Below are 19,248 nucleotides of genomic sequence, written 5' to 3'. Positions count from 1 at the left end.
AAACCTTCAAGACTTTTCCTGAGCCACACAATTTATTTTGTTGCCTCAGCTGCTGCCACATATTCTACCTTTGTTGTGGAATCTACTGGAACTGATTATTTGTGTGATCTCCAGGAGATAACTCCTGATCCAAGACTCATAGCATAACCTAAAGTAGAAACCCCAGTTTCTTTGTCTCCATCGAAGTCTGAATCAGAGTATCCAATCAAGCTGAAGTCGCCCACCTGTGTATACTTGATTCCAAAGTCTTGAGTTCCCTTCAAGTACTTTAGAACTCTTTTTGCAGCAAACCAATGTCCCTCACAAGGCTTTTGCATAAATCTGGAGAGGATTTCAACAGAAAACGAAATGTCTGGTCTAGTAGTAGTTAGGTAGTTGAGACTTCCTACAAGTTGTCTGCACTTTGTTGCATCCTCAAATTCTTTTCCTTCAATGGATGTGAGCTTTAAGTTTTGTTCCATTGGAGTAGTCAGAGGATTGCATTCAGTCATGCCAAATATGTTCAACAGATCTCCAATGTACTTTTTTTGAGAAAGGAATATGGACTTCGGATGTTGAGTTACTTCAATACCAAGATAGTAATGAACATAGCCCAAATTAGTCATTTCAAAACCTTTCTTCAATTCCTTCTTTATGGATGCAATGTAACTTTCATTGTTCCACGTCATCAAAAGATCATCTACATATACCACAAGATATACAATTGTTTTGCCAACTTTCTTGATAAACAAAGTTGCATCATCAAGATCATAATGTTTGAAATCGAGTTTCAGAAGATGCTCAGTCAGTTTTTCATACCAGGCTCGTGGTGCTTGTTTGAGGCCATACAAGTATTTCACAAGTTTGCATACTTTATGTTCATGTCCTTTCACAGCAAATCCTTCAGGCTAGGACATAAAAACATTTTCTTTTAGATCTCCATTCAGGAAAGAAGTTTTTACATCCATTTGATGGACTTTCCAACCGTTCTGAGCTGCTAAGAGTGTCTGAATGGTAGCCCATTTTGCTGTGGGGGCAAAAGTTTCCTCATAATCGACCCCTTCCTTCTCTGCAAAACTTTTTGCCACAAGCCTGGCTTTGTGCTTGTCAAGTGAGTGATCAGCCTTATACTTGTTCTTGTAGAACCACTTGCAGCCAATTTGTTTAGTTCCCAATGGAGGATCAACCAGCTTCCAAGTGCCATTCTTTATCAGGGCATCATACTCCTTTTGCATCGTTTCTCTCCATTCATCATGAGAAGCAGCTTCTTTGAAGGAATTTGATTGAAAATCTATAGACAAATTGAATTCACAATCATAAGAAACATCCATATCAACAGGTGAATCAGAGTCATCTACATTGCCTCCATTTGTCTGGTTTGAATTTCTAGTTGTTGTCTTTCAAACCTCATTAGGATTAACACTTTCAAGTGTCTTTGTCAGCCACTTTGGGGGACCTTTCTCAGATGGTCTAGGCTGCTCCATTGATTGAGTTGGGACTGAATTAAGCTTGAGTCTCCCAATTCTGTCAATCACATCACTCAAAGTATCATCCATTTTTGGAGTTTCATGTAGGGGAGAGAGTGTTTCAGAAGAAGATTCCACATATTGATCTAGAATAGGAATCCCCCTTCAAGATGTGGAATTTGATTATCAAATTCTTCAAATTATTTTGCATTTGTGACTCTATCCAAGCGATCAAGTTGCCTTTCAACGACATTGTCAGTTTTGGATGATTCAAGAAACATTACATATCTAGATACAACAAAATTTTTGTTGACTTCATCATAGAGACGATATGCTTTGGAGGTGTTTGAATACCCTAGGAAGATACACTTACGACTTCTTGCACCAAGTTTGTTTCTATGTACCTTTGGTATTAAGGCATAACAGGTGGAACCAAAGACCCTAAGATGCTTTACCGAAGGAATGTGCCCATACCAAATTTCATAGGGAGTCTTGTTTCTGATAGCATTAGATGGACATCTATTCTTTATATATACAACACATAGAATTGCATCAGCCCAAAACATCATTTTTACATTTTTGAAGAATAGCATGGAGCGTACCATATTTAAGATTGTCCTATTCATTCTTTCAGCTACACCATTTTGTTGGGGATTATAAGGCATATTTGTTTGATGTTTGATCCCATGTTGGTGAAGATAGTTTTCAAATTCATTTGAAGTGTATTCTTTTGCATTCTCAGTGCGAATAGAGCCAATATGAGATTGTGCATCATTTTCAATCCATGTATGAAAGTTCTTGAATGTTTGAAAAGAATCAGATTTGTTCTTCAATAAATAAACCCAACACATTCTGGTGTAGTCATCAATAAATGTCATCATATATTTATTTCCATTTGCAGAAGGAACAGGTATTGGACCACATAAATCTGAATGAATGAGTTCAAGTTTTCTTTGTGCTATGGAGTGTGAATCATGAAAGGATTGTTCGCTATGCTTTCCTAAAATGCAAGCATCACATTGCTTAAGCTTCCTAGGAATTGGCGGCAAACCAGTAACACCATTCTTCTTCAACAAGCGGAGGTTTTCATAGTTCAAATGTCCAAATCTAGCATGCCATAATAAAATTGATGGAAGTGTACCTTCTTCATAATGAGAATTGTATGAGAAATGTTGTGCACAAGCAGAGGTACCCTGTAGCTTGAGAAGCCTTTCTTCTTCTATCCCTATCATGACAAGTGAGTGGTCATATGGTTTTCTCACCTCAAGCTTTCCATCAAACATATGAATGGAGTGACCATGTTGGTGGATGTGGACCAAGGACAACAAGTTTCTCCTCAGCTGTGGGAGATATAGAACATGATTCAAAAGAAATTTTGGAAGACCAGGCAATTTAAGCCTGATTGTGCCAAGCCCTGATGGCTTGAGTTTACTGCTCCATCAACATTGTCAATAAATTCTTCTTCAAAAAAAAAAATCTATGAGTCATGTGGCAAGTTGCTCCTGAATTAAGCAACCAATCATTTTTCGAAGAAGCAAGTGAAGCATTAAATAAGTCTTCATTTACTGCAATATTACATTGTGCCACAACATAATGAGCAGATTCAGGTGCTTTACCTTTGTCCATGTCATTAGTTTTACCTTTGGGTTGGTTTCTTTACTGCTCAATTTTGTCCCAAGGTAACTTGCATGTGGAGGCATCATGTGATCCATTTCTTTTGCAGTGTATGCAGTGCAAATCTGACTTTTCTCCTTGAGAGTGTCTGCCCCCCTGCCTCTGAAATATATTCCTCTTCCTCTTCGACCACCTCTTCCTCTGGAAGAATCTTGGGCAACATTCTTTTCTTTATGAGCAAGGCACACAGCCTCTTTAGAAGATTCAGGGCCTGTCTTCTTTCCAAAAGCTTTCTCACTTTCAGCAAATTTTTTCACAAGAGAGTCAAAGGTAATATCTTTGAGATTTCCATTTGCTTGCAATGACTCAAGATAATTGGAGTAAGTATGATAAAGTGCCTTGAGAAAAGCGATCAGAGGAATATCCAATTCAACCTTAGTGGATTTGATATCATGCATAATAGATTTTACATCGGATGAAAGAGAAAGTGGATCATTATTTTGTAATTCAAGGGTGAAGAGTTTAATCATGAGTTGAACAGCTTCAAGTGTAGAGTGTGAGAGTTCCTTCATATTTTGTAAGGCTTTGAATGCATTTGAAAATGGTGAAATGTGTTGACTCACCTCTTCACTTACAGATATTGCAATCAATGCATAGGCTTTGTTGTTCTTATTTTCCCAAATGACGAGCTCCTTGTCTGAGGTAGGCTGGTTTGGCACTTTGTCTCCTTCTCCAATACACACTCCTTTCCATACCTCATTAAAAATGAGAGTGTGTTGGATTTTCCTTGACCATTCAGGATAATTCTCCTTGCTAGTGAGAACTGTTCCCACAATAGATATGATTGAATGCATATCGTTATAGAAACAACGTTATACCAACAGCGTTCAACCTGGTATCGCCTTCTTTCACCCGTATACTAGAGTTTGACGTTTAAGAGATGAACGACGGAGATGAACAGTGGAGATGAGCGGAGGAGATGAACGGAGGAGATGAGCGGAGGAGATGAATGGAGGAGGGCTGTCAATGGTAAGCGATCAACAATTATCGCAAGCAAAACAAGTCGGGGCAATAACCACGGCTAAAGACGTATTTCGAGTTACAAGTGGGATTTCGGGCGGATAAAAAATGGTAAGTGGTATTGAGAGGGGAGCGCCTGATTCCACTGAGGGGTTGACACGTAGCGACTAGGGGAGAGAGAAAAACCGCTCATATCAGGCGGGTAACTCTCGTGCAACTAATGCACCCAAAATCGCTATAAACCGTCAGATTTGGAGGTTACGATCAACGGTGGAGATTAAAAGGCACTTTTCGGGCAGGTAACCGCCGTGCAAGTGGTCCCCTCCAAAATCAATGTCAGTCGTCGGATCTGGAGGTTGAGATCAACGGTGGAGAATGAGCCAGATAAAGTGAAACCTTGGGAACTGTGTCTGAGTGGGTTTAATGAAGGATATGATCGCATCGCAAACATGTAGCGGTATTGATTGGGGAAAGAGATTTGCGATATGCGATTAAAAAGCGGACCCAACGATTTATATATGGGTTTATAATACTTTAGATCCTGCTCAAGGGAATACAGAAAAGGATATATGTGAATACGAAAAACGATATATGGTTTTTTCAATGCGAAAGGGTATATATACCATACTCAGAGCAGGAGGAAATCCAAGTCATTACAGCACCTTCGAAAAATGTATTAAATGAAAAATGAAAGAAATCTCTCCTTTGGCTTCAATGCACCATTCGACGCAACAACAATGAATGAGATTTCGTAGGGTTATAACAGAAATTCAGCCTGCAAAAGATGCAAAACAAAGGCAAAACAGAATAGGAGTTACAAATCAAAAGGAAGCCAAAAAATGGCGCCTACTCTGATACCATGTCAGACTAGGAGGTAACTCATCAAATAAAAAACTCATATATTCATTCAAGTTGTTCATTATTATATACAAGAGGGAATGACTGTTTGGTTCATCTCTCGATGACTCTCTATATTCTCTATTATTTATTTACATTAATTACAGTTGTACACCCAATCCCTCTGATTAGGTGTCAACAGTTAATGATATTTGATGGAAAGATAATTTGGGTCGACTAAAAAGGTATCTGATTTTCCATCCTTTGGGGCATTAAGTATTTGATAAATTAGAAGATCCCTCTACTGGATTAAAAAGGATTTCTTATAATTTATTAGTTTTATGTTTTTTATTTTATATAATTTAATCCACTCATAATTATTAATTTTTTAATATAATTTTATTTAATTTGTTTAAATAATAAAATATTAAAAATTAAATTATATTATATTCAAATATCTTTACTATATTATTATTATTATAATTATTTAATTTTACAATATCTTTACTATATTAATATTATTATCATAATTATTATGTAATTTTAAGGTGATGCGGGAGCATTCAGCACAACAATATTATTGTATTTTAGTAGACATAGGGGGTCTTGTGTTTTAAGGAAGTTGGTGTCCTAAGTATTGAATTAATGTGAATATTTAGGCCTTTGAGTGATTTTAATGAGAATAGGAGTTAATTAGATATTGTGAGACATATTTGTAAATGTTCTCGAATGCAGGAGAACATGAGAGGGTTAGGATTAGTTAGGAACTAGTTTGAAGAAACTGTTGAAAAGTAACTAAGGAACAATTCTTCAACTGTAAAGAAACTGATAATAATGTATTGAAAAGAAAAAAAGAGGGAAGTTGGATAGGTGAGCCTGTTAGCCAGCCAGTAGAGTGTGTCTGTAAGCCTATGGGCAAGAGAGGAAGAGGGGCCATTGTAATCAGAAGATCAAGCCAGAGAGACAGAGATCACATTCTGTAATTAATTGTTGTAATTATATATACAGAGATTAATTCAAACCCTGTATAAGTGTGTGATTGAGTGTTGAATGATAAACTGAGTGTATCAGAGAAGTGCATATATATATTTATGCAGGCGAAGTGCAGTGGACGCAAAGAGGTAGAGTTCAGTGAATACACAGAGGAGGAGACGATACAAAGGATCATAAAAGGTCGTAGAACCAATTGGAGAACCTAAGTGATGCTATGGAATGATCAGGATTAAGAATTCATAGAGTTAAGCTCAAGCGAAAGTGAATTGAGTAGCGAAAGAGAAAAAGGGAAGAACCTTTGAAAAACCCGAAAACCACAAAAAATTGAAGAAACTACGTAAAAATCAAGTGAAGCGGAAGAGCGGAGAAGTGAAGAATCGGTGCACAGTAGCCGTTGGATCTTTATGATCAATGGCCAGGATTAAATCGCATCGGCGGGATACTTATGGAGATATCATAATCGAGCTTTGGACAAGTGCGATGAGTGATCGCCGATTGATCGTGGACCGTTGGATTGGGACCAGATCAACAGTCGCGATCTAATCGCGAATCGGAGATCACAAGGTCAAGGGACAGTGACAATAGAAATAGTGATGAGCGATGGGGCCGATACGCTAATAGCGATAAAGCGTCGATCGGTAATCGGGCTTTGGGGCTTCAAAAGGGAAAGTGACGAGTGATGGAGCAGACCCAGTAAGTAATTAAGTGCAGTTAATGATATTTGAAGTCCAAAAGGATATGTTAATCGTATATTGGGGGTGTTAAGAGTCATGTGTTAATGTGACCCATGGAATATGGCGAATGCGATTAATGATAAAGGAGCATGCATCGATAAATGTGCAGAAGCTGTATCTAAGCGAAAAGGTATGAATGTGCATGTTTATGTGATTTCTATTAGATAAACATTATAATAGAAATAGCGTCGATATAAGGTTTTATGCGTTAACATATATATAACCAATGTTAAAGAGGGGATGGCTATATATATATGCGAATAAAGGGTTAATGAAGGTTTTAGAAGGGTGTATGTGTCCCGATAGTAACGATAGGAAGGATTTAAGGAAAGGCTTTAAATAAAGTCATATGTGAAGGTTTGAGGGGTGATAAAGTCCCGATGCATGCATATTGAAGGAAGGATTAAACTATGTTGGGTTTTAATCAAACATTCCGCATAGAGATTTATTAATGGGGCCTTAACCATATTCTAAACGAGGTTTTGATTTGATGGTGAGTTAAAATATCTAGGACAAATGTGATTATGAATTATACATGCATACTGTGGGTATACGCGGGTTACCCCTACGTCAATTGGTATCAGAGCAAGTTAAATCTCTTTGAAAAAACTTAGAACAAAGTTATGTTTTAAGTTGTTTATGCAAGCAAGAGGAGATCATATTTTAATCTGATAAATAGCAGGCACACCGGGATAAAAGTGCAGTAGAACTTGCAGATGCAAGGAAAAAAAGAACAATCCATTCAAAGTGCAGGAGAATGGTGGAATAAGATCATGCAGAGTTCTTGAAGGTAAGATAGTGTGTTTTGTTTCAAATTGAAATTGAAGATTGTGGTTGCAGATGAAGCATCTCAACAAAGGACAACAAGAGAAGTTTTGAGAGGAAAACCAGATGTGTTCTTGAAGGCAGAGTAAGGAAAGCACTCTGAAGGAGAAGTGGCAGTGAACCTGAAGAATCCAAGAGATCGGATAGAGAGGACAACTGAAGTTTTCTCAAGAGAGATTGCAAAACCCTAGAAGGAGCAAAGGTGTTGCTGAAAGAGGAGGTTCCAGACAGAGGACCCGTGCTTACCAAAAGACTGAGTGAGGAGAGCTTAGTGAGGTAAGATTGCGGCGAGGAGGACTAGCTGTTGCAGAGGTTTGTTGCAGATGAGTGAGATGCTCATGAAGAAAGAGAAGAAGAAGATGACTACTGATAGTCATAACAGAGGTTCAGAGAGAAGCCACATCAGAAGGAAAGATGCCAAAGCAAATGGCATGAGGATGAGTCAAGAAGAGTTTGACAGAGAGAAAGCTGAGATAGATTTCGAGATTGAAGTATTGATGGAGATGCTGCAGAGAAATGATGAAGGCCAGAAGCATGGTTGGACCATGAGAAGAAGAGTGAAGTGGCAGAAGCTACAAGATAAAAGAGATCAACAGGTGAATTTAGAGCTAGTAGAAGAGTTGAGAAAGATTGAGCAGATAGTTGTTCAATTGGAATCAGAAAAACTCAGAGAAGTTGAGTTGGAAATGGAAGTTGAACCATTTGTGAACTAAAGAGGGTGGAATTCTGAGAGAAGGTGAAGTCTGCACTGAAGAGATAGATGAAGAGTGGAGATCAAGCGAAGATCTCATGGACTATTGTGATAGTTCAAGACAGCCTGAGGAGATGCTGACAAGAGATGAAGTTGAACCTGAGAAACTGAATCATGTAGAAGATTTAGAGCATCAAAGAAGTTTGATAACTGAAGGAGTGAGTGAGACCAACAGGTCTTGTGATTTTTAAATTAATTATTTGTGGATGATTGCATGTAAATCACAGGAGGATGAACAAACTTTAGAGTTTGTCAAAGAGAAGGAGCAAAATCAGAAATCTGTTCAGATCAAGACTGAGATGCAAGATCTTAGAGCTAGAAGGAGACAGAAGAACCACCTGGGAGGAGGCAGTAAAATGTTAAAGTTTTCATAGAGGAGGAAGAACATCTACTGAAGGATGTGAGAAGAGGTGAAGTTTACACCAAGGATGCACTTGAAAGACATAATGACTGAGATGAGTTTGTTGTGTTCAATAAATCTGATCATGATGATCTAGCAGAAGAAGAAGGTCCATTTGATGGTGGATCAACAAAGGATGAAGATGAGGAGGATTTTACAGGACTTTTGGGAGAGCTTCCAAGTGGAATCATAAGGTTGTGGCGAGAGTTAAGTCTTTTGGGGATAAGGCTAGAAAACCAGAGAGCAAGCATTCAGGTTGTAAAATCAGAACTGAATGAGGATGGAGACGTTTGCCACGATGGGCAAGGACAGAGATTGTTTGAAGATGAGATGGAGGTTCTTAAAGAACAAGAGGGTAAGGATGAACGGGAGGCAGTAAGAATAAAACAATTTCAAAGAAGAGTTAACCAGCAGCAGGCTAAGGAAGAAGAAGTTCACTATTGTGAACAAAAGCAAGGAGGCGTCATTGGAACAGATGATGTGGAGGGGAGGCTAATTGACAGTCTCATGAATTCTGCTAAGAATTCGAAACAACATACTGATGTGCTAACAGAAGGGGAGAGAACAGAGCAGCAAGCTGATTTGTTGCCAAGGTTAAAAGAGGCACCAAGGCCTTATGTTTCATACTTTAATAATTGGTTTGTGAATGCAGATTTTGTTGCAGATGTTGAGGAGGATTTGATGCAAGAAGAAGAAGCCATGGAAGAGGAGAGCATGAAGATGCAGAAGTTGGAGGAAAGCAACAATAATATGAAGACTAGAGAAAGAGAAGTTGTGTAACAGACCAAAGAAGTGTTGGACTTCGAGATAGAAGAACTATGGAAGCTAATGGTGAAGCAGCTCAGATGGAGGAAGTTGATGACAGAAGGAGTGATCAATCGGAGTATGAGCCGGATTGACAAGGAGAGAAAGATAAAGCAAAAGACAGCAGACATGTAGCAGCAACAAAGGAGCAAAGCATTTGGGTGGTTGCAGACTAAAGTTTGGGACCCTGGAGGTTTTCTAACGACATATGAAGACACATGATCAGGAGATCATGAATATTTTCTACCTTGGGAGTCTGACACAGGAGCATTCATCACAACAATATTATTTTATTTTAGTAGACATAGGAGGCCTTGTGTTTTAAGGAAGTTGGTTTCCTAAGTATTGAATTAATGTGAATATTTATGCCTTTGAGTGATTTTAATGAGAATACGAATTAATTAGATATTGTGAGACATATTTGTAAATGTTCTCGAATGTAAGAGAACATGAGAGGGTTAGGATTAGTTAGGAACTAGTTTTAAGAAACTATTGAAAAGTAACTGAGGAACAGTTCCTCAACTGTAAAGAAACTACTATTAATGTATTGAAAACAAGAAAAGAGGAAGTTGGATAGGTGAGCCTGTTAGCCAGCCAGTAGAGTGTGTCTATAAGCCTATGGGTAAGAGAGGAAGAGGGGCCATTGTAATCAGAAGATCAGGCCAGAGAGATAGGGATCTCATTCTGTAATTAATTGTTGTAATTATATATACAGAGATTAATTGAAACCCTATATAAGTGCGTGATTGAGTGTTGAATGATAAACTGAGTGTATCAGAGAAGTGCATATATATATTTATGCAGGCGAAGTGTAGTGAACGCAAAGAGGTAGAGTCAAGGCGAAGTTCAGTGAATACACAGAGGAGGAGACGATACAGAGGATCATAAAGGGCCGTAGAACCAATTGGAGAACCTAAGTGATGCTATGGAATGATTAGGATTAAGAATTCATAGAGTTAAGCTCAAGCGGAAGTGAATTGAGCAGCGGAAGAGCGAAAGGGAAGAACCTTTGAAAAACCCGAAAACCACAAAAAATTGAAGAAACAACGTAAAAATCAAGTGAAGCGGAAGAGCGGAGAAGTGAAGAATCGGCGCACAGTAGCTGTTGGATCTTTATGATCAACGACCAGGATTAAATCGCATTGGCAGGATCCTTATGGAGATATCAGAATCGAGCTTTAGACAAGTGCGATGAGCGATCGCCGATTGATCGTGGACCGTTGGATCGAGACCAGATCAACGGTCGCGATCTAATCGCAAATTAGAGATCGCAAGGTCAAGGGATAACGACAATAGAAATAGTGATGAGCGATGGGGCCGATACGCCGATAGCGATAAAGAGCTGATCGACGATCGGGCTTCGAGGCTTCTAAAGGGAATGTGTCGAGCGATGGAGCAGACCCGATAAGTAATTAAGCACGGTTAATGATATTTGAAGTCCAAAAGGATATGTTAATCGCATATCGAGGGTGTTAAGAGTCATGTGTTAATGTGGCCCACGGAATATTGCAATTGCGATTAGCGATAAAGGAGCATGCATCGATCAATGTGCAGAAGCCGTATCTAAGCGGAAAGGTATGAATATGGATGTTTATGTGATTTCTATTATATAAACATTATAATAGAAATAGCGCTGGTATATGGTTTTATGTGTTAACATATATATAACCAATGTTAAAGAGGGGATGGCTATATATATGCGAATAAAGGGTTAATGAAGGTTTTAGAAGGGTGTATGTGTCCTGATTGTAACGATAGGAAGGATTTAAGGAAAGGCTTTAAATAAAGTCATATGTGAAGGTTTGAGGGGTAATAAAGTCCCCATACATGCATATTGAAGGAAGGGTTAAACTATGTTGGGTTTTAATCAAATATTCCGCATAGAGATTTATTAATGGGGCCTTAACCATATTATAAATGAAGTTTTGACTCGATGGTGAGTTAAAATACCTGGGAAAAATTTGATTATGCATTGTACATGCATACTGTGGGTATACGCGGGGTACCCGTGCGTCATAAGGTCATCATGACCAAGCCATGGGGGACTCACTAGGGGAGTAATACCATACCACGTGGGTTCATATTGGGGGATATATATTGAGGAAAAACCAACATAATATATTGCGAGATATATAGGGGGTAAAGGGTTTTTATATTATTAGGCATAAAAAATGGAGCTCAAAGTTAATGAAAAATTATAAAAGGGTATAAAAATGTTAATGAAAAAATGGTTACTTACAATATCTACTAAATTTATGGTTTTTTTAAATTAGGAAAGTATATTGCGTTCATATTGGTAGGGGGTTAAATAATGTGATTTTTAGAGGTTTTTTCCAATACGTAATCAAATTAAGGGAATTGATTAATATTCCACGAATGCATGTGATATGTTAGAGGTTCACTGAGTGAAGCCCCCATGGACCAAGCTAGGCACCAAAGTGGTGTATGATACCCCCTAGTTTGTGGGACAAGGGACCCAACTCCGCGCAACAATTTGATTGTTATGTCTACTAAGGAATATATACTCTACCCCATTAGTTTTGAACATGTGGCCTCTTAAGAGGAAACACATGCTCTTGACCATTACGCCCACTCAAGCTGTATTTTGGTTTGTCAATTTGCATTTTCATGATGTTTAGAAACTTTGTTGAAGGGGTCAATGCCACTTCAAAGATTTACATTTTGATAACAGTGAAATTTAGTCAAATCCATTATAGACGTTAACAATTCAACTGAATTTAAAATATTTAACGGTCACTTCTTCATTAAATGAAATGAATTTGACGATTCGTTCTTTTATAACCATTAAATTTTGTATATATATTAACCCTCTTTATTTCCAATCGATTCATAATTGTTTCAGGTTGTGTTTTGTTTTTTTATAACCGTTCTCATTTTTATATATATTAACCTTAGCAATTCATAATTTCTCCACGACACCCAACAAATGATTAAACGCAATGAACACCATGGTAACAAAAATAATGCATTATTGTTTGTTAAAAAATTTGTATAATACAAATCGTCTTGTAAAGAATTGTTATTCACTAATTTTGTTTATTTTTTTCATTTCAGGTAAAACAACCGTTATGGTTTTTATATATATTAACCTTAGCGATTCATAATTTCTCCATGACACCCAACAAAAAATAGAAATACTCCATTATTGTTTTGTTAGCAAATTTGGATAATACAAGTCGCATTGTAAAGCTTTGTTATTCACTACTCATTTTGTTTATTTTTTTTCATTTCAGTTAAAACCAAATAAGAGCCTGTGTAGGTCAGTGATGGTCGCACTACTGAGACCAGATGAAACTATTCCTAATCTTCCCGATGATGGCATTGGAGATTGCTTCCTCAGAGTTCCATATAAATCGCACTAAACCTAAAATTTGTGTGAAAAAATACAAAGATATAGTAAGTACTCCAGGTTTTTATAAGTACTAGATGAACTCTCGAACAAGTGGCCACTTGATCCGTATGATTAATTATTTCAGGCTTCGACTACGTTTGCAAGTTTCTTCTACATTTCTACAGACGCTTGGACACTAATACTAATATCATTTCATTTTTATTAATGTACATTCTAGCATATGCAAATAAATTTATATTTTTCTCAATTGTGTAAATTGTCGAAGCATCAACAAAGATCGAAGATGTAAGTATCAGCCACATCAATATACTACTACTTGAGCCCAATAATCCTCCCAAAAATAGGTACTCTCAACTCTTGGTTGTGATTGCAACAGTGGAAAGGAAAGAAAAGGCCAAAGAGGTCGCGAGAAATGCACTCACCATTATAGTGCCAAATGTTTTGAAATGAAACAAACTATTTCAACAAGATCCATCCCATTCATTCAGAAGAAACCCCTATCATTCACCATTGGAGAAGATTTGCATAAAAAAATAAACAAAATGGCCTACATAATCAAATAATTAAAGAACTTGCCTCATTGCTCGAGTAAGTAGGAATGGATAAGAGTCAGATTACAAAACCAATGCAAGCCTGGTGAGGAGCTTGCCAATATTCAACAAAATATGTAAATAAACCTCGATAGTTGATGTTACGAGGGCAAAACTAAGCTACAAATAAGTTGTTTTCATATGACTTTGCACAACAAGGCTGGTATTTTTTCATGTTCTTCAAAACATTGTAATCCCATGAAGAATGACTGAAACCCTGGTTAGGAAATCCTCCGCCATAATAAGAATCATATGAAGCCATTTAAACGCTTGAAATACAATAGAAACAAATCAAATACCTAGAACTCAGAAACCTAAAGAAAGATCAAGCGAAACGATTGCAAGAACTGTGAATTAGAGATGATTCTTGGTGTTATGAGTAGATACAACCTTTCAATAGATCCACACAATCAATTACAGTGAAACAAGAACAATAATTAACAATTATTTTTCTTAATATTTTCATGTTTATGTTTAATAATAATTAACGATTTAATCTGAGGGTAGATCATTGTTTAATCGTTTAACAATTAATCTGATGGTGAACAATGGTGCAAAGTGGAATTTAGGGGAGTTCATCCCAGAGGGTGGTCAACAAGAAATATGGAGGAATTGTACTAAAACAACCTCTGATTTTGAAGGTACAAAATTACGAACTATTTCTTTATTTACGAGGCATTCATGTGCATTCATGTTTGCATAATCCGAAAAGTTATTTAACTTCAACACATTTGTAACACTCAAGGAAGTAGTATTGTAGTAAGATTTCATTGAAACATGACCTTGTCTTGTGTTAATATTTTTGTCTTTGAGCGATTGTCAAAGAACCATTAATTAGTGCTATATGCTATTGTCTTACGATATTTCCTTTGCAACATCTAGTGCAAATGCTAGTATATAAAATCTAATGGATTAATAAAATCAAGAGATAATGTATTATAAACTCTGCGGATTTAAACCTAAGGATTATTTAATAATAATAGTAACAATAATATTATTATTATTAATAACAAAAATAATAGTAAACCTAAAATATTAATATTATAAATCTAAGATATGAATAAACCCATGGGATTATTATGAAAAATTAATATTTTATAATATAATATTATTTGAGAATATTATTTTACCAATATTGATATTAATATATTTATCAATATTGATATTAATATATTTATCAATATTGACATTAATATATTTATCAATATCAATATTCATATTATTTATTTATGAATATTGATATTAATATAAATTTTAAATCTATATCGTTAACCAAGTTTTTCAATTATATTTACTAGTGTGGTTTTGCATGTGATTGATATCATACTATATCAACTACATTTATTTAAATAAATATAATTATGCTAATAATATATTCATATAAATAAACACACATGACTTGTAGCGCAGCTAGATAGCCCATAAATTTTTAACGAATGTGAATTCACATCAAACATAACTCCAATGTTCCCCTGACCGAACATAACTCCAATGTTACAATGACTGTAGTGAACAATAACATATACAACAATATTATTGCACTAAAATCTCCCAGCAGCTTTATTAGCCACCAATTCTACAGGAGTATAAACTCGCCTAATACATAAATCCAACGTTCTGTCTCACAACATCGAAACACAACACACAAGAAGACAAACCACAATACCTACTAGCTAAATATTATTTTACCTATATGTCAACCTTCTCATTTCTAATTTCCAGCGGGTGGCGATGCCAACTTCGCTCTCCTCAAAGATATAAATTCAAATAACACGGCCCGATCGAGCAATGCCTCCTTCACTTTGTTGCATTTACAAAATTGGTCATCCCATTCACTTAATAGCAGCATTTTTTCACTACAACACAAAGGGGGGTTTAAAGAAAATAATTAAGACAATTTTTGAGTAAATTGTCTTAACTTGAGACAAAAGAAAACTTGTGTATTGTCTCAAATATTGTCTTTAAGCAGGTATCTCAAATTAAATTGTCTTAAAATATTGTCTCTATAAAGACAATATATAAAATAATCCTTTTTGTCTCCGCGGAGACAATTAAATTTTCATTTTTGTCTTTCTAGAGACAATAGTTGGGATTAAAGACATATTGTCTTTAAGGAGACAGTGTCTTTCATCCTAACTATTGTCTCTGTAGAGACAATAAAAAATTACATTCAAAGGAAATACAACATCACTTTTGAACCAATGCATTCACAAGTGCCAAGAAATAAACAATATTCAAGTTTTTTCTTCCAAGTTGTAGACATTGCATCGCTATTTGTCTTAATTCAGGATGAGTGATGCTTCAAGGCAACCAACAATCCAATGAGAAAGACCTCTTTTAAGACCCCTTCGATGGTGAAAACTCACTAATGCAGCGATCCAAACTTTTTGAGTCTTTAAGCATTCCCAGTCCATGATTTATAAAAGAAAAAAGAAGGTTCAATTTTTCTTGTCCACTCTTCTTGATATTAGTGAGAATGAATTTTCATCTTTAAATTTCTATTCAAAAGTTTAATTGAATTTCCCACCATATTCTTCAGCTACGCGATTTTCTCCATTATTCTCACATTCTTCATTCTTGATGTCAGAATTATTGCCTCCATTACATTCATTCACTCTCGATTCCAACTTTTATTTAATATTAACCTGGCTTGTGCATTCAAAATTTTTATGATAAGCATCTGCTTAGCTTTGATGGGGGCTCTTCTTCTGTCAAAGAATTCACACTTGCAGTATTTTCTTCACTTGCATTTCCAGCTTCCTTTGAATCTATAGCCCTTAAATTACCTAAATATAACATAAGTGTGGATCCAAAACCTCCTCTATCATTATCCATAGCTAAAACATGGACAGTACTGTTGGAAATTTTTGGTAATTTCAAACAAAAATCTGAACAGAGAATGATGCTCTGTTTTCACCACAGGATCAAAAAAAAAAATGTTTGCTGAGGAACAGAGTTTCAGCAACACAAAAAAAACTTCAATTCATTAACAAGAAACCAACTGTTACATAAATCATCTTCCGCGCACAGAGGGATTTCACAACTGCTTCTTACAAAAGCATCTTCCTCTTAACAGAGGAATTTCACAACTGTCTATGCTGAAAAGCATCTTCCTCTTAACAGAGGGATTTCACAATTGTCTATTGCTGAAAAGCATCTTCCTCTTGACAGAGGGATTCACCAAAGACAACAGATCTTCCTCTTAACAGAGGGATTCACCGGAGACTGTGGTGAAAAGCATCTTCCTCTTTAACAGAGGGATTCACCAAGAGCTTCCACAAAAACAAAATTACTCTGCCTCCATTTAAAAGGATTTACACTGCTATGTGTAAATTTTTATTTACATTTACTACTGTAAATAAAAAATTCCTACATAGATTTACTGCTGTAAAAATTTCATCATACGCTCATGTGTATTACAAAAAACCTCCACCACAAAAGCAAAGGATTACATGCTCTGTTCTTGGTTTTGTTTCGCACTGCTGTGCATAAAATTTTCTTGGCACTACTGTGCATTCCTCATTTTCTTTCAACACCAAAACTTCACACAACTTGCTTCCCTTATATTTCATATGCCATTTCACATTACACATGCTCTGCTGTGTGTTTCATTTCACTGCATTCTCAAACACTGGGCATTTGTTTTTTGCTCTGCACACTGTTGCGTGCTTTTCTTCCTTTTTTTTTCAAAATGGACAATAACCAAAAACTTCACGCTGCTGCGAGTTCTCACATCTCAACAAAACCTTACACACTGTTGTGTCTAATGCATTACATATATAATGAACAGCCCTCGCCATTTTTGCTACTGTGTGCATATTCTCTCACACTGCCCCCAACTTACATTATACTTCATATTCCATAACAAAAGGCATTCCATTTTTTAACAAAAACAACTACCCAAAAAAAATTACCATATTACATGTCGTGTAAAGACAAATAAACTTAAGAACTTTACCAATAACTCTACGACCATAATAAATTCATTTACTACTTCGGCATGCTGAGGAATTAATTCAGTCAGGTTTACATACGGTTTTACCAGACATACAGAGGTCAAACAAAATTTCACTCCACGAAATCTCCATGCCTAGCAGACCTGTACGCAGCTTTGACTTTGATCAACGGTGGGCAGCCACGCTTTCAATCAAATGATTATCGCTTGAACAAAACACACGAACTTTATGTTCCGGGGAATGGGCGGTTTTGGAACCGTACTCTAGACGCATGGCAACAAGTCGGTGTGATCGGAGCCCTCGAAGGAAAAACCACAATTGATCAAAAGCGGTGCGGAGGACTCTGTCGGTTTTCATTCGCGGTTTACTGGCGGCTTCAGCAACGCTGCACGGCAGTTGGAATTAATATTCCAACACTCCCCTTTAATTTCAACTGTTGGGTTATCAGTCATACCCAGACATTTCCTCAAAAAACTCACAACTTTTCTGCCTATTCATATCAGCTTTCCTTTCATCACTTTCACTGCTGTGCTCAGGCACTCCAATCATGTAATATCCTCTTTCTCTCTGCCTCAGGCAAGATTTCCAATCTTTGCATCTCCAAGCTATCCTACAACCTTTTCTTCTCTGCTTTTATAGCAGATTTAATTTCATATCTTTCCCCTATAAGAAGATCTTCATCAAAGAATGATTGTTAATCTAGTTCAGCAATAATGATCAAAAATTACAGGCTCCCCCTAAGTGTATGCATCATCTTCTTTCGGCAAAGTCTTCTCAAAAGAAACTTAGATTGGCTGGGGAGCTCGAAGGACTTTTGGACTGTATTTCCTTCCTTCTCCATACTTGTGTAACTTTCTTCTTTTGCATGGGTCTAGCTTGTGTAGGAGCCCATGTTAAGTTACAATCACGTGCCATATGCCCAATGTTATGACACTTGAAACATTCTACATTGTTCATGAATAAGATTTCATGATTTCTTCCTGTAAAATTGTTTCTTGGAGGTTGTCAGAGACCATAACATCTATCTCTATGAAATGCTCTACAGTCTTTTGCCATATGACCAAAGTTTGAACAAGAATAACAATAACCAAAAAATGAACTTTGGTACCTGGGAGATGGAGGTTTCCTTGATGTACTTCTGAAGCCTTTTTTCCTTGAGATCCTTTGATGATAACCATTGCCTCTTGCCTCTTTGACATCATCTACATTTCTTCTTGGAATAGGATTTCTTCTATTGTAGCCTTAATCTTTCTCCTTGCCTTTGCTGGAACTAGGAGCATCACAATTTCTTTCTGGCTTCTTCACATCTCTTTTGCTTAAAGCATTTTCATTCTTGTTTGAGGGTTCACCTGCATACCCGAGTCCTGATTTATCAGATGGACATCTGTGATAGCTGAGCATGTCATCCAAGGATTGAGAGCTATTCATGATTTTGTTCATCCCTTCAACCTTTTTTCTGAGGACAATCTCTTCTTCCAATATTTCACAGTCATTATTCTTCTTTGCAAGTTGTTCCTCAGTTTCTTCCTTGCTACGAGTAGCTTCAGCTGCTACTATTTTAAGGGAGATGATATCTGACTTCATTTTGAAGATTTCTTCATTTTTTGCTTGACTACTCTCCATTTTCTTCTCAGCTTCTTGTGCCTATTTCCTGGCTTCTTGTAATTCAGACTTAAGGGAGGAGACCTCTACCTTGTACTGTCCAATCTCTTCTACAAGTTTGTTCACTCTCTTGTGCATTTGTTCAAGTTGACTTGACAAGGTATCTTCCTACTTCTTTGCTTTATTCAATTGATTTGTCATGGATATGACTTCTTCATGATGCTTCCTTTTGCTTTGATCAAGTTCCTTCTTAAGCTTGGTGAGCTCTTCATCCCTTTCTTGTACTTGAAGCTTGATGAGGTCA

General features: G+C 36.7%; 1 pseudogene; it reads right to left on the bottom strand.

The window, feature by feature from the left end:
- Nucleotides 1-15,097: 15,097 nt before the first annotated feature.
- LOC149204633 (glutathione S-transferase U17-like) overlaps nt 15,098-19,248 on the bottom strand; it is a 29,203-nt pseudogene continuing 25,052 nt past the window's right edge.

Source organism: Pinus tabuliformis, chromosome 1_2, assembly GCF_031772625.1.
Source record: "Pinus tabuliformis cultivar Carrire ecotype Pingquan chromosome 1_2, CPIR1, whole genome shotgun sequence".
NCBI lineage: Eukaryota > Viridiplantae > Streptophyta > Pinopsida > Pinales > Pinaceae > Pinus > Pinus tabuliformis.
Note: the sequence above shows the minus strand (reverse complement) of the source record. Positions and strands in the feature narration are given on the sequence as shown.